Genomic DNA, 23,204 nt, shown 5'->3' with positions numbered 1-23,204 from the left:
GATAGTTAGACCTAGATTAGAAATTAGATTAGTAGCCTCCATTAATTAGTTTTATATCTCAGTTTTAGAATTTCATTCCTTGTTTTAGATTAAAACTTTAAATCATTGTTCTTTATTGATTAGATAAATAAAATAGTTATTCTTGTCAATTTCGATTTTTGTCATTTACAATTTATTAGGTATAATTTCAATTATTGTTATCATTCAATTCTTAGTTATTAATTAGATTTCGATTATTATTTAGTTAAATTTCATAAAGTTAGAATCTTTGTAATATGTTGTATTCAATTTCAATGGGAAATGATGGTTTGATGAATTAAGGCTAAAACCTCCATTAGAGGGGTTGATGAAGTTTTGATGAAAACTTAGTGGTTTAGTGTAAAAGCGTTGTAGAGTCTATTCCATTCTAGAAGGTCGTGTTTCGCCATGAGAATGGGTGGACGACCTCACATGCTAGTTATAATTGGTAGAAATGCCATGTTAATTAGGGATTAGAACGAGCAATTCTTACCGTAAGAACGTAAGAATTGGATTACAACAGTCTATTCTCGGTGATTAAGTTGGATTCGAGGTGGATTCAATTCCCCTCTAATCCTTTATCTAGATTCAAAACAATCATATTTCCATAGCATTCGTAGTTAGATTCAACATAATCAATTTCATATAGGTATCGTAGTATAACACACCTTCGTAAAGCTCTCATTAGACTTAAGACCGACTAATTAGACTAGAAAACATTCCATACTAGAGAACTAGGAGTGGAACGAATTTGTTACTCCACTCTATTTCGATAGATTTGAGAGTAGAAACTTTGATAAACATAGACACGTAAATTAGTTTAGTTTACGTACGTTTTGAGTTCGTCGTTCATTTCATAGGTAGACTATTCAATTTTATCATTTATCATTACCTGTGTTATTGATGCATCTATTCAAAAAACACAAGCCATTGCGTGAAGCTATTCGCCAGTTGTCTTTATTCTTTAACGTCTTATGCTCCAAAGTCATTTGTCATGCGAACCTTTCGAACATGAGAAAACGCATTGTGGAAACTTTGTGTGTCTTTGAAAAATACTTCCCGCCTTCGTTTTTTGTTTCAATGATACACCTTGTTATGCACTTAGCGGAAGAGGCACAAATTTGCGGACCTGTTAGATATAGGTGGATGTATCCTTTTGAGAAGTGAGTAAAGTTCTTTATATATATATCTTTCTTGTGATTAGTATGTAGTCATTTTGTATTAATTAATGGCACATGCACAGGATGATGAAAACTTATAAAAGGTATGTGACCAATCAGACTTTTGTCGAGGGTTGCATCCAAGAGCAATACCTCGTGGAAGAGGCGATGATGTACTGTATGGAGTACATTCATGATGGCAACTTGGGAAGCCATAAGAATGGGAGAAGGGTGATCATGAATGAGGATATTGAAAGTGCACACCCTATGGATAAAAAGGGAAAGCAATATGTTCTTCCAAATATAGAGTATCAACAAGTTCGCAAGTGGGTTTTGACGCATTCTCTGGAAAATGCCGAGTGGGAAGAGTAAGTCGTGCATTTACCATTGTTTTGGTAGTCAATACTTGAGTTATGCATGTCAACTGTCCTGAATTTTTATTATTTTCACAGGAAGTACCAAGTATACCTCCAAAGTCAGAAATCAAGGGGTAAAAATCGTAGGGGCAGTCAAGCAAAAGAGTTGGACTACATTCCTTGGTTAAGACTACAACTACAAAATGAAAATGTATCTCCTTTCAAAAGGATTGTTGATGGTCCATCTTTTACAGCGGTGTCATATAGTAGATACAATGAATGGGTATGTTTTTATCGTCGGATTCGAATCAACGACTACAAACACGAGAATAGTGGGGTTTCCATGAAGGCCGTGACTAGTTTTAGGGCAAGCGCCAAGGATAGGAACCTTGTTGATGACGAAGTCACTTACTATGGAGTTGTCAAAAGAATTCTTGAACTTGATTATGTAGAATTTAAACAAACTGTGTTCTACTGTGATTGGGTGCGCATTAAGGATAAAACAAATGGTTGCACAGTTGATCCTGATACGAACTTGGTATTTGTAAATCTTGGGAGGTTCATGAGGAATACAAGTGAGGTTGACGAGCCCTTTATTCTCGCTTCTGAAGCTAAACAAGTCTTTTGTTGCCGGGATTTGAGTAGAGATAATTGGCATGTTGTCTTGGATGCTCCAAAGAGGTTGAGTCAAGAGATAGATGCTTTCGAAGACCCATTGGTCTTCGAGGCTAGAACAAGTGCTAATGATTCTTCGTCAACAACTCTAATTGAGGACGTTCTAGAAGTTGCAGAAGACTGGATTTAATCTTAATGAATAATTTTTTTTTTATGTTGATGAATAATCTTAATTGAGGACGTTCTTAGGAAACTTATCAATGAATAATCTTTTTTTTTTATGGTTGATATTTATTGGAAAGTTTTTTTGAATTGGGTATCTTTTGTTTCTATTCATCTTGTCCAATGGTACAGGTGAGTTAAACAGTATGGTTTGAACATCTTGGGTGTTCGTTTAGTGGGTTTTTCTTTTTAGTTTTTCTTCGAAAGTGGTGCAACATATGATACATGCTACATCTATTCCATGTTTTGTTTAATTTTTAAGCCTTGGATTTTAACCATTTTGTTGAACTTTCTATTTAGGTAAAAAAGTCAGTCATGTCAAGCATCACGGAAGCAAGTGGATTTGAAGCAAATGAATCAAGCAAGTGAAACGACGACAAAACAAAAGGTAAAGTAACATTTTTATTTGATTATTAATTTTTATTTAATAACGTAAGTTGGCTGGAAAAGTGTTAAACCTATAAAATGACCCATGATAGTTGATTAGATCTTGGTCTTTTAGTGCATGACTTTTCTGGCATGTATCTTGGTATCGGTTTATAGCTTAAGCTATAGGAACCTGATAATGGATTTGTATGCGAGTTGGGGCGTATGGGTACTGGACAAAGATATATGCTTAGAATCCTAGTAATAACCCAGCCAAAACAAAAAAGAAGAGGAAAATTCGTCTATTCCCCTAATATGATTAGTGAGGTCATTATTTTGTGCTTATTGTAACTTGTAAGGCCTTAATTATGCTATGTTGACATGTATGGCTCGCCTTGTTGTGCTTTTGCATTTTCAAAAATATCACTATGTTTGTATGTATTCCACACTCTCTTATTGTATAAGGAGTATGAATTTAGGTCACCTTATCAAAACAGTGGTATCCTTGTTTATCATGCATTTACAGAGAATAAAAGGAATTTCAGACACATAACTGATTGGCAGAGTGGTTTGAGTGCCTCCTAAAGTTATACTCAATTGATCACATCTTATTATATTAGGTAAGGTAAACGATAAAAATTGGATTTATATCCATACTTATTTTGACACCGGCCTATTCACAAATAAAAAAAATAAGAAATGAAGAAGAAAAACTCAGATACCATAACAATACTACTATCACATTTTCTTTGATTAATTTACAATTGTAATAGGATAAATCATCAATCATAAAGTCATTGTATTGTTCCATTATTTTTCTGTTCCATTACCATTTTGAAGAGCTAGCCATGTATGAAAGGTTCATCACTCTGTATTTCATAATCGAACTATACTTTGTGTGCACGAGAAAGTAAGCACTTCCATATAGGAATTTAGAGAGGTCAACAACCGTTTTCTATATGAAGCTTTAGCTTTCACCATCCCTACATATATATATCCCCAGACATCATACATTAGAAAGGGAAATCATACTTCTCACAGAAATGGTTTTCAATCACGGTCATGTGACTCTGAAGTCTGAATGATTTGCTAAAAATATTACGCACTAGAATGAAGTGAGGCAGAAATTTTTGTGGTCTATTGTGATATAAAAGAGAAATTTTTACACCAGTCGGACTAAGCAGTTTTAAATATACGATTTTTTTTTTAAATGCTTCACATAACTTAAGCATTTTCTTAGTGATGTTCAATGAGGGGTAATTGCGGTATATATGTAGTGAGTGAACCTCGAGGTATGAGCATATAAAGAACATTGTAATTAACCTCCAGGGGGGCTGATGGACTCAAGCCGGCCAATTGCTATTATGAAAGTTATTGTTGCCAATGCCTTGAAAGTTTTGGTCTCTCTTTTCTAAGCAAAACAAAACATTCGGTCTTCAATCAAATCTATACTAATATTTTTAGAAACAAAATATGGCACCAGATTTTAGAAACTTGTTAATATATTAAGCAGGAGTCTTAAGGGAGGGCAGTTGATTAGATCTTATTCAATCAAATCTATACTAATATTTTTTCGTAGTTCTGATGTTAATTAGATCTTATTCTTTTTCATATCTTGTTAATTAGGTCATTTGATATTTATCCACAGATCATTTGAAAAATAGATCACAATAAATTGATTTTGTCTATTATCATTTTTCTAGTAGTGAAACTTTTCTGCGTCCTATTTGTACTTAATCGGTTGCTAATTAATCCACTTAGGTCCAAGATTCCAAGTGGAGTTTACTGATGATGGACAAGCTACTGGACAGTATCGAGCAAAGTATGCCACTATAGTCGGGCAGGTGGCTAGGACACACTGCCCACCTATGTACAAGGACTGGGCAGAAGTTCCAGATTTAACAAAGGATGCTTTATGGAAGAAAGTATTGGTAAGTGCAAGTCACTCCACCTGATTTTATTTCAGTATACATTTTAATTTGTATTGTATCCAAATTTGTTTAATAATGATTTTGACATGTCCAATTTACAGGTTGAAATTGATCTTCCACTCATCCGAAAAGAATGCACTCTTCGTAAGCTTAATACAGCTTGGAAGCAGAAAAAATATGAACTTCGTCAGGTGTATGATAAATTTCCGACAGATGCAGAGCGAAAAAGAAATGTTCCTAGCAAGGTGAAAAAGGAAGAATGGGAGGCATTCGTAGACATGTGCTCAACAAAAGAGGATAAAACCAAGTGATTCAATGGAAAGTTAGCAAGGGAACAAATGAAGAACCCACATACAACTAGTAGAATGGGAGCAGTTCCAGTTATTGAGCAGTTGGTAAACATCTATTTAATGCCATAAAATTATCGTATGCACTCAACTATTATTAGTCTTTATCTACATATTTGTTTAATATGTTACAGAAAAAAAAAATAGCCCAACTGGTGAGGTTTCAAGGACAGAAGGATATGTGACCATCCATACGAGGAGAGATGGGAGTTGCATCAATTTTGAAACAAAGCAATCTCTTGTAAGAGACAACGAGACATTTATTTAGTAATTGCTTATGTTTGTATGACCAGGTATTACGTACTTAAGAAACGGTGACTTTGATTTTTTTTGTAGGAGGAAATTGACAGACTTGTTAGCAATGAGCCTGATATAGTGGAAAGGGATCTAGACAATGATCCCGTTGCTTTGGTGTGATGCTGCTTCCCATCTTGTTTTTTTTTCTAGTGGGTTTTCTCCAAAGTTTTACCTAAACTTTTGTTTGCTTAATAGGTTATTGGTCGTGATGGAAGAGGGCGTGTTCGTGGTCTAGGTAGTGGTGTCACTAAGACTGTTTACCATGCTTCAGCTCCTTATAAGGAGATTGCTCAAAGAGAGAAGAGAGCGCGTGAAAATAGTGAGTCAGGCTATGAGGCGATCATGGTAAGACTTGATGAAGCAGACAAGGCTCGCAAGATACTTGAGGATGAAGTTGCAAACCTTAAGCAACAATCTTCAGGGCTTGGAAATGCATCTCAGGTAATAATGTGTTAATTTAATTATGTCTAGACTAAGAATATGAACATATCATATGTCCCTTATTAAGTTAGGAGGAAGTGGATGGGGTTTCACCAAGTTCTCTCACATTGATTATGTTAGATAGAAGGCAGAGAACAGGATTGTGCCTGGTGTCAATGCCAAGCTTCTTGGATGCCAAGACCCATGATATTTTTACTTAGGCACTTTATCTGTTTTGGCCTTAACAAACCCAATATCAGGACATGAGCTTGAACATAGTTTATTTAGTCATGATTCTAATTCTCTTGTTTTGGTCTATTTAGTCGAAGGAATACTTATAGCATAGGTCTGTATGGCCTGAGCTTGAACATAGTTTATTATGATTTAGGACTAACTTAAGAAAATAAACTTAGCTTTAACGCAACGAAACTTGGCTGTTTGAACTCAATCAATACCATCTCTTAATGCATAGAGATTTCTTTCTGCTCTGACATGAAGAACTGCTTGTCTGCATGCACCAGACTTTACTTTGTTTGTACCGTGTTCCCTTTCTTTGCTTTAGCCGTTCATTCTTTGCTCGAGAGCGTACTGTCCCCAACTCTTTGCTCACAAAAGAAGCAACATACATCTTATTTTACTAAAGTGATTTTGACTAAAGAGAAATGGCCATAGAAAGGGTATCTTAAAAGAGCTACTGTAGTACTGTTAAGAGATCACTCTTAGGAATAGAAATGCTTCCACACCCTTTCGATTGGCTTAGAAGTGGATTTCCCTTGGGCAACCAGTTCCTAGTCATCTTCCTATTTTGAGTGACGGGCATTGAGTCTATCCGAAAGCCCAAATTCGAAAGCTGACATTGAATTCAGAAAAAAGCAAGCTAAGCTACTCTGATTTGAAAAATGCATTTGCTTAACACATCGATATTGACTCTCTAAGTATACCATTACTCCTACTGTTTTATGCCTAAGAGTGAATAACCTAAGTTAAGTACAACAGAATTAGGAAAGTCGAAGGTCAAGAACTCATGTATCTTTCCGAAAGTTAAAACACATTGGTTCACTCGGTCACAACCTCTCAATGTATTCCTTCCTTCGCCTTTTTGGGGATATGGAAGGAATACTTGGAGTCAGTTCCCTCATTTAAGCAAGGTCAAGTAATTTCGTATAAGATGAAAACAATTTATCATTGAGGAGAAAGAGCATCATGTTATTGCCCCACAAGGGCGAGTCTAGACGCTTGCTAGATAGCAACAGATGCTTCTTTCTCTAAAATAGGCTAGTGTTGGAGGTTTTCCTAACTAGATGTGCTTTTGGTGCTTTTGTTCCCTTCTTCTTTTCCTCCTTTTGCCAAGTTCTTGGTTCGTGCCCGCCTTGGCAGTGACTAATTTTGAAAATAGCATTCCTCTTGAGAATGATCTCAAGTAGTCGTTTTTATATTTTGTCCCTTCATTCCAAATATAATCTATTTCGTATTTGACCTACTATTCCGGACTTGCTCAAGAAAGAATAATCTTTGGATCGCCTATTCTTGCAGCTTTTCTTGCTTTGGTGGCAGCAGCATGGTCTTTGGATTTGCCTGACATTCTTTGTTTTAACCTTTTTGGTGCTCTTTATTGGTTATTCATTTATCTATCTATCTATTTAGAGATTAGATGGGGGGTATATGATAGAACGAAAGAATGGATTAAGAAAACATGACTTTATTGGTTATTCATTTCTAGGCCATTTACCTGAGCAGGGTATAGATGGCCATTTACCCTTTGAATGACGATTGTAGCTCAAGGAGGAAAAGTAGGGAACAAATATGACATCAGCCTCACTTGAGTTGAGGACTCTTACGACACTAGAACCACTATTCTAGTCACGAAAACTCGAAGAGAGAAGATCCAATGTTAGCCAATATTCAATCTTGTCTTTGCAAATTTAGACCCCGGGTAATCAGGGATCCTTTTTTTTTATATCAGGCCACACACTGTCTCCTTGAGCTTTCCAGTCTAGGAGCGCAAAATGGAACTCGGGAGGCATATCATACATAAACACTTTCAAAGACACCTTACTCGATTTACATATCACCCCTGTTGAAAACTTTCCAGATAACTTTTTAGATAACCATGAATGGTTGTTTGAATCACAAGCAGCATCTTAACTACTGCAGTCTTTTATTCATAGATTGGTCTCTATGAAATGATATCAATTACAAAGAGAAGCAGTTCAGTCAATTGCTTGTTCACCAAAGTAGTTTTATGATGCCGGATCTTTCATATGTTTGGAAGAGGCTCATGGGGCACTGGTTAGAAACTCATAATGGAGTTTTCTGTTTATCAAGGTAGCTTTCACATAGGCAGTTCTTCGGGCTTGTCTTTCTTCTTTTTGTCTCTTTGCTTGTGTTGCTAGGTGATCCTCTAGTGTGGAGTTATTATGCACCTAATACTCTGTGTCCTCTCCAGTTTCCAGTGGTTGGTTGTAAATTGTAGTTGCCTCTCCCATTTCCATAAGCTGGTTTGAGTTTAAATTTGTTGCGATGCTGGTCTGAGTGTATATACTGTCTGTATTATTTTCAAGAAGTATAATTTCAGAGAAGCATTTGTGAAAAATATTACAGAGGTCTTGCATTATTTTAGAGGTCTTGCATTATTTCAGAGGTGTCAAAAATATTTCAGAGGTCTTGGAACTCTTGGTCTGAGTGTCTCAAACCAGCATTTGTGAAAAATATTTTTTTTGCCACCTAAGACCTCTCCAATTTCCACACTGCTGCGAGTCGAATGTTTCTCAATGCAATAATGCAGAACTATGTGAAAATGTAGGTCTTCTGGTTGAATAGAAGTTTTAGGTTGTGTTTAGCATGAGAAGTAACTCGGTGGAATTCTAGTTATCTTCGACAGTTGTACTTCAATATTCAAGATCTCTTCTATCTAGATGAGAGGAGGAATTGATCTAGCAGTTCAAACTGGATGAGAGTTCCCATGGTTTGATGTTTTTGTTGTGACAGTGAAGTTGTTAACTAGTTTCGCCTCAATTCCTTGTGCTTGAGGAAAGGTAATACAAAGAAGTTCTCTGATAAATCCTTTTCCTAAACAAAGACTGAAAATAATCTGTCCGTCGAAATTGATGAGATGAAGTTAGTTTTGGTTAGGGAAGGATGGAAAATATCATAACGATACATGCGCATGTACTAGTATATTTTAAAGGTAGATGTTTCCATAGTTATTAACTGCCAACAGCTCAATCCTAACTGTTATATTCCTGATAACATTTCTAGCCATGTATTATAGTGAACATTAAGTGACAAACTTTTGGAAATGCATACTGAAGATCATTTCATCAATGATTGAACTCTTGGGTGCTTTTGGTTCTTGTGTTCAGTAAGCTATTTAAAGTCTCTAACGCTACATTAATTTCCTTGTTTTTTTTTAGGAAATACAACAATCACCAGTTCAGGATGATTCCCGCAATATCCGACCTCAATCTACAACTTGTCACTTGAAGAGTTTCATAACAAAGACTGTGGTTGCACTTGGAGAAGTATGCACCTATTTAACGACACTTCCAAGTTCGTATAATGTCCGAATCGATGAGATACTCGATGATTTTGCACCGTTGTATGAAGGAGATGGAAGACTTGGAGATATCGTGCTTGGTGACGTGATTACTTGGCCAAAAAATTACGTGGTTTTTCATTGATCGATGAAGCTTTTAAATCGACAAAAACTTATCTTCTTTTGCCGTGCTTTGTAAATCCAAGTACATAGTTGTTTTTTGGTCTTTGGATAGTGTTTCTAGCTAGTTATTGAATACTTGAGCAACAAGATTGAGTTCAAATATTTTGGTATTTTGTTAAACTTCAAGTTTTATAGTATATGGTATTGCAATGTAAACATTTTGGATGGAATGATAAATATAAAGATGTTTTGGTACTTAAGTTTGATTATGGTTTCTTAATTATAGTGTAGTTTGAATTTAAATTATTTGGGTAGCCAATCATATTGAAGCAGCAGGTGCATCCAATAAATTAGATTTTCAAATACTCTATTGTCATTAGCCGTCTGCAATAAGGGATTGAAACTATTCAATTTCGTTTTTTGATCGAGCAGGACGCAGCTCTAGATAGTGCGAAGCTGTTGTTTTAAACCCAAAACCACGGCCATTGGCCGTCCACAAAACTCATTTCTCGACTGCCACTAGCTGTCTTTGTAGTTCAAATAATGGACAGCCACTAACCGTCGAGAATAAATACCACGGCATTTTTAACAACGGCTTATGAGACAGTCAGTAGCCGTCGAGATTGACCAATCTCGATAGATCTAAGCCGTCCTAAATCAGCTGTTTTGACATAGTGGGTAATGAATAAAACATTTTGTTTAGGGAAATCCTTAAGCTCGCATGGGTTGTTGCACAACCATTTATTGTTGAGCAAATACCACTAAATAAACTAGAGGCATATGAATTTGAAATACTCTTGATTTCTTGTAGTGGATTTATGAGCACATGTGAACTTATTTCTCCAATGGGCATAGGAGTTGAATGCCATGTAAGCCAAGCAAAGTTTATGGAGCTTTAGAAAAGTGAATGGAGACACATACTCCTTACTGAGCATCAAAAGAGGCAAGTCTTTGTTATTTATGTTCATATGTTGCATGTCTTTTTACATTAAGTTGGAGTATCTTCATTGGTATCTGATTCCAAGACTACTTATTGTTAGTCCTATATTCTCTTACATATGAAAATTGAAGAGAAAAAAAGAAAAAAGTATGTCTTATGTTTCGGAAAGGTCCCTTGCAGAAGAATATTTGATCTTCTCTGTTGACTACTGATTGTTTCGGCCTTACTTTAGGGGTTTGAAATTTCCCCCTTTTCTTATTGTCTCTCTTTTCGTTCTTAATTAATCTCGTGTTATGGAAGGGTTGGTTGGAAAAGGACATGATTTATGTTTAGTAGGCCTTGATGAGTGCCTTTAGTATAAAAAATGTCGGAATTAAACTATCTCTCATTACATACATTTTAAGGTAGAAATCTATCTAAACTCTTTTGTTAAATAATGTGTCGGTTGGGTGATTATATCCTTGGGTTCAGCACCCATATCACATATTGTATTTAGTGTTATCGTATGCTTTATTTTGATTTGGGTGTTTGTTAATCTTGGTCTCAATTATTTTACTAGTTGGGAAGTGTTGTTGGGATGCAATAAAATTTTATCTATTTTTGAATGATCAACCCTCTATAATCCCAGGCTAATACTAGTACATAAATAGGTTTTTGAGATTCGGTATTTTTTTGCATCTAGTTTGTTACAATTAGAAATAAAATATGTTTATTAACTGCAATCTTTTTTGGTGTTGACGACATATTTGATATTTCATGTTAACTGAAATTAGTGTTAACATTAATCTCTTTGATTCAAACAAGATTCCTTTAAGAAGTAATTAAATTTGTTAACTTGATTTGAAAGAATGGTTCTATGCTTTTGTAAGACACAACATCTTGAATTAAATAGTTAATTTTTGTTTTTAGTTATAGAAAGAATGGTTCTATGCTCAATAGGTTGCCTTGCATTACATTCTATATAACACACCCGGATTATAAGACGTGTATTAGGGTTTTTGGGATGTTGTTTGTATATTTGTAGTTTTCTTCATATTTGAGGATTGGTTACTTGACTTAACTAGCAATGGTCGAGATGGTTAAGTAGTTGGTTCTACGAATCGGTATATCATTTAGGAGTTGAATTTACTACTGAGGTATGAAGGTTTATATTTGGTTGGGATGTATTCTTATTAAAATTTTAAGTTATGATAGATTTTATATTTATGAAATGTTGATAATACAAAGGAGATTTTGCCGAAATTTTCCAAAAAAAGTCACATATCTTAGGCATATATTTGTTTGGGATTTGGGGTGTTACATCTACTTAGATCTAATTTCACATGTTCCTTTTTATTGAGTACCATTATTGACAATAATGGTATAGCTAGAACCTTAGGTAACAATGCATAAAATCAGTCAACTTTTTTGCATATTGTTATTTTTTGCTACTTATTTATTTTATATGTTTTAATGCATATATGAACAGTTTCTCCAAATAGTTAATTATGCATTTTCATGTTGTGTCACTAACTATTTAATTAACCTCCCTTTTAATTTTGTAGTTACATAGTTTGCTAGTTTATCTGTTTTAGTCATTTTTTATATCGTGGGTACTTATATCGATTTGAAGTTGACTGAAAAACCGATATGATAGGTCTTTCATATCGTTTTTTAGTCGATATAGAAGGGTTTTTTTTTTAGTAGTGAGTCTATCTAAACTCTATTGTTAAATGAAACAGGCAACGTATATGGAATTTGTTTGTTGCCTTGAAGAATGGAGGTGGTTCATACTGCAACAACTTGGAAACTTTCTAACAAAATTTTCTTTTCAGCTAGTTGTAAGCTCAATGTAATGTAATTTTAGTATTGTACTTTTCTTTTGGAAAATGTAAGTACTTAGTGTTTACTAGTAACTAGAGAACTTTAACAGTGATAGAATGAATGCTATATTATTGAATGGAAATTTTGGTGTACTTGTACATTTTATGGAGCAATTTGTTTTTTAAATTTGTTGTCTTGGCCATTTCTACAGGGGTATATGTATGAATAGCAAATAATAATAATTTTTTTTTAAATCTAAAATCAGATTAGTGACGCCAAAATGTCGCCACAATTATTTGTGACGCCAAAATGATATTTGTGATGCCAAAATGTTGTCACAAAAATTAGTGACGCCAAAATGCCATCACAAAAAAAAAATGACGCCAAGTTGTGACGCTATATTTGTGACGCCAAAATAACATCACAAAAAGGTTGTCATATGGTGTAGTGATAGTTGGAATTTGGAATTTAGGAGATTGATTCATGTCATGAAAACTATGATATGGATGAAGGGTAATGGTGGGAATCGCTCACTTCAGCACCTCAATTAAGCATTCAGTGTGAGACGTTTGTTGCAGAATGCTGAAACCCATATGAGCCCGATCAAGGTTTATAATCTCTGAACACTTAAATACTTCAATTAGGCAGCACTGAACACTAAATTTTGAAAAAAACCTAACAATTAGTTTGGAACACTAACTACATTGCAATCCATTTTGATACGAAGAAATACTATGCAACATTGTTTTTGCCGCCATCATGCTCAAAATAGAAATGTCCTAGTTAGAGCATCTCTAGGTGGAGGTAGCACCTGCATATTTGCCTCCACCATTCGGAATTTTGCGAAAAACCATCTCTAGGTGGAGGCAAATGTGGAGGTATTACCTGTCTAGCCATATTTGTGAATGCAAATTTGCGGTTTCAAATGCGGATGTAGTGCGGCAGTGACAATGTCGCACGCCATTGCCAATGTTGTGTAGGGTTATTTTTTTTGACTTTTTCAATTTGGCGCGACAGTGGGAATGTCGCATGGGTTTTTATTTTTTTATTTTTTCAACTTGGGGCGACAGTGCCACAGTGGTAATGTCGCCCGCGACAGTATCAATGTCACGCAAAGGTAGATCCTATTCCAAATTTGTGACAGTTATTTGCCTCCACCAAGAGTTGGTCAAATTTTACGGATACTTACCTCAAATTTCGTCCTCAAACATGCAGGTGATACTACCACCACCTAGAAATGCTACTTTTTTTGTACTACACAACAAGACCGAGTGATTTTTGAGAAACATTGGTACAAATTTAATTTATTCTGCCCTTTGGAGCTTGATAGTGCCCGAAATAAATCTTCCGAAGCAACTCAATCAACACTACAAGTGAGCTTGGCCTGTAAACTTAATTTGTTCACACTCAAGATCAAACAACCATGTATAGGTGACAGGAACCATTACATTATTATTTTTCTGTATGTAATACATCAATTTCATTAACAAAGGACACACATTCATGATCATTTTTTCTTTTTTCTTTTTTGATACTATACACACGTTGATGATTTGGTGGGTCCAAAATGGGGCTCTAATAACATCTACATGGTAATTTCTAGTAAAAACTTAAATTGATAACTTCCCACTAAGGTAACTCACATTGAAGCTGCCAGCCAATCAATAACATGCACCCTTAGAGCATTCCCAATGCAAATCAATATGAAGGAAAATTGAGAGTTTTCATCTTTGAATATCAAAAAATTCTTGCCCAATGCAACAGTGACAAAGTCGGTGACTTGTAACTAAGCAACAACGAGGGTAGCACATGCTATTGAGATTTTCACTGAGTTGTGAGCTTCAGACGGAATGTTTTATTCTGCCTCGTGTGTTTTTTTAAAAAAATCTTTTTTTTTCCCGGACAGAATGAAACATTCCGTCCTGCGTGTTTTTTCGACTTTTTTCATTTTTTTTTTAAACTTCGGACGGGATGTTTCATTCCATCCAGCGCATTTTTTCGATTTTTACATTCAAGCGGAATTAAGCATTCCGTCCGAGGTTTAAAGTTACTTTTGCATTGGGCAACCTTTTCTTGCTTTTCACCAAAAAGGTAGCAAAGAGAGGAAATAGTCCTACGTGGAGGTGAAAAAGTTGTTTGCATTGGAAATGCTCTTAGAGCAAGTTCAATGGGTGCTATATGGGATGCTAAAGGCCATATAGCACCCAAAACCCAAAATGTCATTCTAATGGGGCTACTATAAGGCACATTCAGGCCTAATGTTACTAGAGATAGGCTTATTTGGTTGGGTTATAGAAAAGGCATTTTTTATGTTAAATCTGCACACTATAGTATTAGTTTGCTAGAGAGTCATAGTCAAAGCTCCACTTTAAACCCCCTCACCCTTAAAAGGATCTGGAATTTGAAAGATGCAGCAAAAATATAATTGTTTCTCTTGAAAATGTATAGATATGCCCTGCCCACTGGGGAATGTCTAATGAAAAAGAATTTCAAAGGGGATGCAACCTGTATCTTATGTGGGAAAGCTGTAGAGACTAATACTCATCTGTTCATACAATGTGAGTGGACCAGAGTGGTCTGGTTTGGCTCCTTATGTAGAAAGTTGTATATACTTTTTAATGTATAGAGCACGACCTGCACTCAGATAAAGCATGATGGAGCGTGACCTGCGCCTCGGGCATGACCGATATCCAGGTGGAGTCGACGACCAGCTCTTCTCCAAGATAAACAGAGCGCAGGCGCGCCCAGCCGAAGTTTCTCAAGTCACACCGACTGTTTTGTTTCTATTTTTTGTAACCTCTATATAAACAATTGTAATCTCTTTAAAATTCAATAAAGTAAATATAGAACTAAATTGAATTGAATTGAATCCTCTGGTTTTACATGGTATCGGAGCCAAACCATTGAAATCCGCTGGGTATTACAACCATTAATCAAACCATCCTTGAATCTCAAACCCAAATTTTTTCCCAAAACCTAAACTTCAAACCCAAAATTTTCGCCTATTTTTTTCTTCTTGCAATGGATGAATCTGACAACAATTCTTCAAACGTCATTCATCACCACTACACCCCACAAGACAACTCAGTGTTCCCAAAAACTATTTCATTAGATGAGTTCAACTATACCATATGGGCTCCTCTCATGCGGATGCGTATTGGAGCAAGGGGAAAGATTGGTTTTTTTATTGGCGCAAAGGTTGAACCGGATATGAATTTGCCTGAATATGAAGTTTGGGCAACAGATAATGAAAAGGTGAAAAGTTAGCTTCTTGATTCTATAGAGATTTCTCTTATGAATCGATATATTCGTCTTCATACTGCAAAAGACATTTGGGAGGCTGTGGAGAAGACCTTCTATGATGACTCTGATGAAACTCAAATTTTTGAATTGAATACGAAGTGCTTTGAAGCAAAGCAAAATGGGAGACCTATTCCTTCCTATTACAACGAATTGGTGGCCATGTTCTAGGAGATTGATCAAAGGGTGACCTCCCAGAATAACAATGTTGTAGCTGTAGTCCATGACACGTCAACAATGTCCAGATTGTGGGTTCATATGTTTTTGTGTGGACTAGATTCGGAGTATGATCAGGTGCGTGGAGAGATTCTTTGCAAGGAACCTAAATTTTCCTTAGAGCAAAGCTATGCTTACATTCGCAAAGTGCAATCGGAGAAACAGACTATGGGGCGCTCTGTATCAATTGAATCCTCTGTCTTGGCTGTTCATAGCAAGACAATTACTCCACCCAGTTTCTCTGGTCCTTCACGCCACCCTAAAGGAGAATCCTTATGCAGATAAAAAGTGCAATGTTTGTGGAGAATTGGGTCATAGCAAGGAGAGATGTTATGAAGTGATTGTCGATCCTGATTGGTGGGACTTCGCAAAGAGGCCATGAAAGAATATAAGCAAGGCTGCCATTGCTAATGATGTGCATGAACTTCCAGACCATGCTTCGGCTAATGTAACTCAATCAGGTATGAATGGTAAGGTTATTTCAAATAGTATATGGATAATTGATTCAGGTGCATCTGACCATATGACAAATGACCCTAGTCTTGTGGAAAGTCTTAGAGCTTCAGCTCAAACCGCTGTTTCTACTGCAGATGGTACTCCAACTTCGGTTATCGGAGAAGGTTTTATTGTGTTATCTAAAACCCTCACTCTTGAATCTGTCTTAGTTGTTCCATCTCTTGCTTATAACCTATTGTCTGTTTGTCAAATCATTCTAGCACTTGCATGTACTGTGATGTTCTATCCATCCTTCTGTGTTTTCCAGGACATTCTAACTCGACAAGTCCTTGGTTATTGTGTTAGAAGGGGGAAACTGTACTATCTGGATTTAATAGAAATTGGAGAGAAACAGAAGAATTCTTTGGGGCAAGCTAATTAGGTCAATCGGGTCGAGAATGCAAAAAAAGTTGTGTGGTTATGGCATCGTCGGTTAGGTCATCTTTCGTTTAGTTATCTTAAGAGGTTGCAACCTCAGTTATTTTCAGTTGTTAGTGATTCTGAGTTTCATTGTGACATTTGTTAACTGGCCAAGAGCCACCATATTTCATATTCACCAAGTATTAATAGATGTCCTGTTCCTTTTATGAAAATTCACTCTGATGTTTGGGGTCCTGCCAAAGTTTCTTCATTTTCTGGAGTTTGCTATTATGTGACTTTTATTGATGATTGCACTCGCATGACTTGGGTGTCATTACTGAAAAACAAAAATGATGTATATGGGATGTTTACTGTTTTTTACAAAATGGTGGCGACACAGTATCAACAATCTATCAGGGTCTTTCAGTCTGATAATGGTGGCGAATTTGTGAATGGCCTCATGTCTGAATTTTGCCAGTTAATTGGAATTCGTCGTCAAACCTCCAATTCTATTACCCCCCAACAAAATGGTTTAGCAGAATGGAAGAATAGGCAGTTGTTGGAAGTTGTTCGTGCTTCCTTGTTTGGCATGAATGTACCTCGATCCTATTGGGGTGAAGCAGTGAAATCAGCAGCCTATGTTATAAATCATACTCCCTCACGGGTAATTAAGTTCCAGAATCCTTATCAGAAACTCCATACACTTTTGTCCATCCCATCCATGCCTAATTTGGAGCCTCGAGTGTTTGGATGTACATCTTATGTCCATATTCCACAACCAGAACGAAGTAAACTTGATCCTCATGTGAAGAAGTGTATTTTTGTGGGTTATGCCGAGTTTCAAAAAGGGTATAGGTGTTATGATCCACTTACTGACAAAATGCATATATTTCTTGATGTCTCATTCCATAAATCCGACCCGTATTACTCAGGGGGAGTTTCCCAGTCGTCCCTTCAGGGGGAGTATAACACCCTATCTTTTATTTTTTTTCCCTAATAATAATAAAGATAATAATAATAATAATAATAATAATAATAATAATAATAATAATAATAATAATAATAATAATAATAATAATAATAATAATAATAATGTAATAGATAAAATAGAGATAGGATATCCAGCAGTTACAGATAAAAGCCCGTAAGTAACTAGATAAGAGTTATCCTTATTTTTTCGGTGAAGATTTTAAAAAAACTAGGAAATAGAGTTTTCTCACGAGGGTTTCTAGGGGAAAACACAGCGAGAGTTTTAGAAAAAAAAAAGAGTTACTGAAAGAAGAGAAGGTTTTGAACGAGGAAGATCGTCGTTTCGCGCAGCTGTCGACTTCAGTCTTTCGGGTTTTTCTCGCTGTTCGGTTTATAAACAGTAAGTAAAGTTTTTTTTTTTTATCTTTCACTTAACCAATATTTTTAGTCTGTTAAAAATGTTAATGTCTGATATATGCTAATCTGCAAAAAAATTTCTGTTCAATTATTCTTCAGTGTTGTTCTACATACTGTTTATTCTACATACTGTTCGTTAGTCTGCAGTACTGTGATCGACTTATTTTGGGTACTGTGTAAGCAAACTTAAGTAATAAAAAAAAAGATAATTTTGAATCAAATTTAATTATTGATATATGTTTGATATAAGCTTGTTCTGTTTGAATGGTTGAGTTTGGGTAAGCCGATCTTTATTGGGATTTGGGTTGTTGGTGTCGCGAGGTGGGGCTGCTGAAGCTCCGGAGGAGCTTCAATGGCGACCAAATCGTCCTACGTTTTTATGGTTTGGATTAGTGTTTTTGTTTGGTTTTTGTTGGGAGATTGTTGTTGGGTTGAGGGGGATGTGTTGGTGGTGGATTGGGTGCTGGAGAGGAGCTGTCGAAGCTCCAAAGGTTGTTAATGGCGTCGGTTTTGGATTTTTGCAGTATGATGGAATCATGAATTGATGGTATAGGTAGGTGGGGGTTTTTGTGGGGATGAAAACCACTGGGTTCCTTTTTGTTATAGATGGCCGGTAGTGGCTGCATCGGTGGTGGAGGCGCTGGTGGAGGTTTTGTGAGGAAGGAGATGAACAGTGAAATTCAAATTTGGGCTTGGGCCAAATCGTGGTGGGCTCATATGTTTTAACTTTTGGATTTTATTTTTGGGCTTAAGTTTAGACTATGGGCCTTAGACTTTGGGCCTTTTGGTTAGAAGAGTTTGGGGATGGTTGATGATAAAGATAAAATTGAATAGTCTACCTACGAAATGAACAATGAAACTCAAAACGTAAGTAAACTAAAACTAATCTTAAGTGTCTAATTTATCAAAGATTTCTCTACTCTCAATCCCTTGAGATATAGTGGAGTAAGAGGTTCGTTCCACTCCTAGTGCTCTAACATGGAATATTTTCTAGTCTAATTGATCAATCTTAAAGTCAATGAGAGCTTTACGAAGGTGTTAAACTACGATGCAATGTGAAAAACAATATGTTGAATTTAACTACGAATGCTATGGCAATATGATTGTTTTGAATCTAGATAAAAGATTAGAGGGGAATTGAATCCACCTCGAATCCAACTTCATAGCCTATCATAGATTCTTGTATCTCGATTCTTACGTTCTTACGGCAAGAAATTCGAGTTCTAATCCCTAGTGTTCATGGCATTTCTACCGAAAGTACTAACTAGCATATGAGGTCGCCCACCCATTCTCATGGCTTAATCACGACCTTCTAGATTGGAATAGACTCTACAATGCTTCTACACTATACCACTAAGTTTTCATCAAGGCTTCATCAACCCCTCTAATGGAGGTTTTAGCCTTGAATCATTAAAGTAATCATTCCCATATGAATCTAAACTAAACATATTATCAAGATTCGAAATTTACTAATCTAATTAAACAATGATTAAATTCTAATTAACAACTAATAAATGGTAACCAACAATAATTAAAACTAGATCTAATAGATTGAAATAACACAATTCGAAATTGATAAAATAATTATTTTATTTATCTAATCAATCAAGAATAATGATTCAAAGACTTAATCTAAAACAAGAATTGAAAATGGAACTAAACTTAATTTTATTAATTAAACTAGATCTAGAATTATCTATATTGTTTTAGGTCTAACTAGCTACCATTAACAAAGAGCTAAGCTTTGGTTTTTATATGTCCAGATCCAAAAATCGTGCATGGGCTTGGAGCCATATTTTGGGCCAGAGAATCAGGCCCAAAACCCAATATTTTCAGTCCAAAAAGGCCTCTTCAGCTGCAGTTGTCTTCAATAGACTTTTCGTCCACTTCTGCTCCTCTGATTGGGTCCAGGCTTAGACCATTGGAAATCTCTTTCCGAGCCGGTTGTTTTGACATAAGGTAGGCCCAATTCCAAGGTCTGAGTCCAAAGATACGGCTTTTGGAAGTTCTGCTGACTTGTGTACTGTTTCAGCCCGCGTCGACTTTTCAGCTTTTGACCGGGCTTTAGAAAGGCTTTGTCTTCTTGAATCTTGGCCTTAAATCACGGAACTCCTTAGTAACCGACCTTAGCTCCTTTATCTCGCTAAAGTGGCACATTTCTGCACATAATGGACTTTGAAACCTGAAATGCATAAAACACGAATCGGTGTTAACTCTTAATTATTACTCACATAATTGGTCTAAAGGTATGGATTTATAGGGTTAAAACTACAGTTTTGGGCTCTTATCAAACCACCCCAAACAGCATTTTGCTTGTCCTCAAGCAAAGATGAGAAATTAGAATAAGTGACCAAAAATGGAGTTCTATCTACTCGCTTTCGAGTGCGATTGCATTGACCATATGCAACAAGGCCTTAAACCACTAGGAATTCCCTAGTGGACGAGTTATAGCCTCGTGAGAGTTTTCCAGTGAAGGTACTCACAAACTTCAACTATACTACAACGACTAAGAAATAAAACTATTGTTTCCTCATTCATGTCTCAATTATCTATACATCTCACTAGCAATGAATACATAATAATCATGTCGAAACCTAAGCTAATATATGCATAATAATCAATCATCTACGAATAAACATATATACAATGAGTAATACTATGAAATGTCTAGCAGGTGCGTTTCTGAAACTCGGAATAGCGTCCTTAAGTAGGTCCTCACATAAATGTCAAGACAAAAACCACTCTGATTTTTCCGCTCAAGTTTCGCTACTCCAGTGTGCAGTGGGCACACTTTACCTTACAATCTCAATGACAACAAAGAAGCCGGAGTCGATCAAACACATCTGCCACTTACTATCACACTAACATATTCCTAATTGAGCTAGAGGTCTTTATTAGGTGTTGCGGGGATTAGGAGATGGTTTAAGAAGGAAGGAAATGGATATTCAAAAGGACAAGTCTGAGATAGTAGAGTCTTCATATTATGTAACTTAGAGAAAACCTTATTATTTACTTTTGCTTCTATACTTTGTTTCCATCCTTAGTCATATTTTTTTTTTTCTTTTTCTTTGGCTTTTGACTCCTTTTATTCTATTTTTTTGGAGTTGTTATTTTATTTCTATTTCTATTTTTCTTTTCTTTGGATGGGAACTTCTTTTCTTTATTTTCTGAAGCAATTAACTAACTTTTGTTTACACCGGTTTTTCTCTTCTTCTTTCTTCCTCATTCTATTCTCAGACTTATTCTAGATTGGGTAGGTTGATTTTTTTATTTTGTTTTGTTTTTGTAACAGGGTAAAGGATTTGTGGTTTATGAAAGGCTAAAGAAAGGCTAAGAGGGGCGACTAGCGGAAAATAATTCATAGGTTTGAATTTCTGGCTATATTGATCCAAAGAGGGCCTAAATTCTCGCTTAGGATATGGTTTAGTGATCAAGCAAGTGGACGTGTGATTTCTCTATCCAGATTTTACTTCTCCCTTGTGTCATTTCTCAAATATTTCGCTCATATAAGGCTTTAGGCTATATTCTCACAGGATTTGTAGAATAAGTACTCTAGCCTAGATTTCAAAAACTTACTGCTAACAATCATAGATACTCATGTAATATATTTATAGATAGATGCAAAGATTATTACCTACATATTAACCTAAGTTTCTAACAATTATTCTGATGCAAAAACTACGTGAGACTTCTAGATTGTTAAGAGCATAGAGAAAGAAAACAATACCAATATTCCTAAGTGTATAGCATAACTTATTTATTTATATTTTTGAAATTTTTTGAAATTTTTTTTTTTGAAACTTTAACTAGAAAACAAATGCATATTATACATATCTATATCCTAACAGATGCCTTAATTACACGTGTTTCTATGCCCCCAAACAAGAATCATGCTTTGTCCTCAAAGTATTGTAAATAAAGAGGGTAGGAAAAATACCATTGAAACGTGTGAAATTCAAGAGCATCTGCAAAACAAAGTTATAACGTACTAATATAGGAAATAAAAACTGACGCAACTCTATAAGAGTTCCACCCATTATGGGGATAACCGAATTAAATTGTTTGGGACATAAGCAGACACTAACAAAACTAAAAACTTACCTTATCTCCCGCTTAAACATCCTCTTCCTCGTCAGTGAGACGAGGTTCGTTCGCATCCTGCCAGTCCATTGTAATTTGCCAAGCTTGCCGCCAGTTATGATCTACTAATGCTAACATGTTAAGTGTTATCATGTCGGATGGGATGTACGGGGTAACCAAATGAGGCTGCACCTGCCATCCCGGCCAAGTCATTATTCGCAACGAGCGAATCACCCGATTGGGTCTCATGACTTCAACCCTTTTCCAATCTGTGAATTGTGCACAGAATACGGGTAAACAACTACGCATGATGCGGCTTACTAAAACAAGCATAAGAAGATACTTACGCCTCATGGTTTGGGCTCTCTTAAGACTAGCGACTAATACTCAGGGAATGTCATATCTGCGACGTCCCTCAGCTAGAGCGAGGAAAATGTCACCAGTGATCGCTGTTTGCAGAAATGAACTGCCATTCCCCCAAAATATTCATCAGGATGAATAACATGGTGGTGCCTACGTTTAGGGAAAGGCTACCAAGGGCAATGTTATATCGCCCCTGGTCCATTACTCGAAATACCCCTCCCCCATAATACTCATGGAAATATGTATAATCATAAAGATATGCATTATCGGTCATATACGCCCATGTGTGAACAAGATCAGGTATTGGTAATCCTGAAACTAGAGCGACCACATTTTTATCGAATTGATGTGTCTTGTCTTCGACTACGACAGAGAACTCTTGTTCTCCATCCTGATTACTATAGAATTTAACATGGTCATAGAAATAAGCAGTAAGCTCTGGTGAATATGAATCGTCATCACTTACCAGTAGATGACGCCATCCTAACTGCAGGATTCTTTGTCGGAACCAATGTCCATAGGTCTCGGTGCCCAACACATCTTTGAAAGACTGTTCAGGTATGACTTTGGAGGTGTCATCACAATAACTCTTTGAATAGCTCCACAAAAATCCTGGAATGACCGTCTGAAAATTGGAATTTCCCGCGTTAACAGAAGGCAGGGCGCGGGTGCGCTCACATAGGGCGCGGTCGCGCTCGTGTGTTAATGCTTTTACAAGTGTTTTGGAAGCGGTTCGTTCATTCCAGGAGGGCGAATGGTCGCTCGACAAAAATTTTCAAAAATGTAAAAAAGCAGCGGCGCTTCGTAAGAATCTTGAACCGGAGTTTAGAGCAAAAAGAAAGAAAAACTTGGAGTGGAAGGTCCGGGATGA

The 23,204-nt window shown here is 36.2% G+C and overlaps 1 long non-coding RNA gene across 1 annotated transcript; it reads left to right on the top strand.

The window, feature by feature from the left end:
* Positions 1 to 5,150: 5,150 nt before the first annotated feature.
* On the top strand, positions 5,151 to 5,671 carry LOC147518255 (uncharacterized). The gene is made up of 3 exons (XR_015214025.1): positions 5,151 to 5,256; positions 5,352 to 5,426; positions 5,508 to 5,671. It is a non-coding gene; the product is annotated as an uncharacterized LOC147518255 (long non-coding RNA).
* Positions 5,672 to 23,204: the final 17,533 nt, after the last annotated feature.

Source organism: Coptis chinensis, chromosome 2 (genome assembly GCF_015680905.1).
Source record: "Coptis chinensis isolate HL-2020 chromosome 2, ASM1568090v1, whole genome shotgun sequence".
Classification (NCBI taxonomy): Eukaryota; Viridiplantae; Streptophyta; class Magnoliopsida; order Ranunculales; family Ranunculaceae; genus Coptis; species Coptis chinensis.
This window is presented reverse-complemented; position numbering and strand designations above follow the sequence as displayed.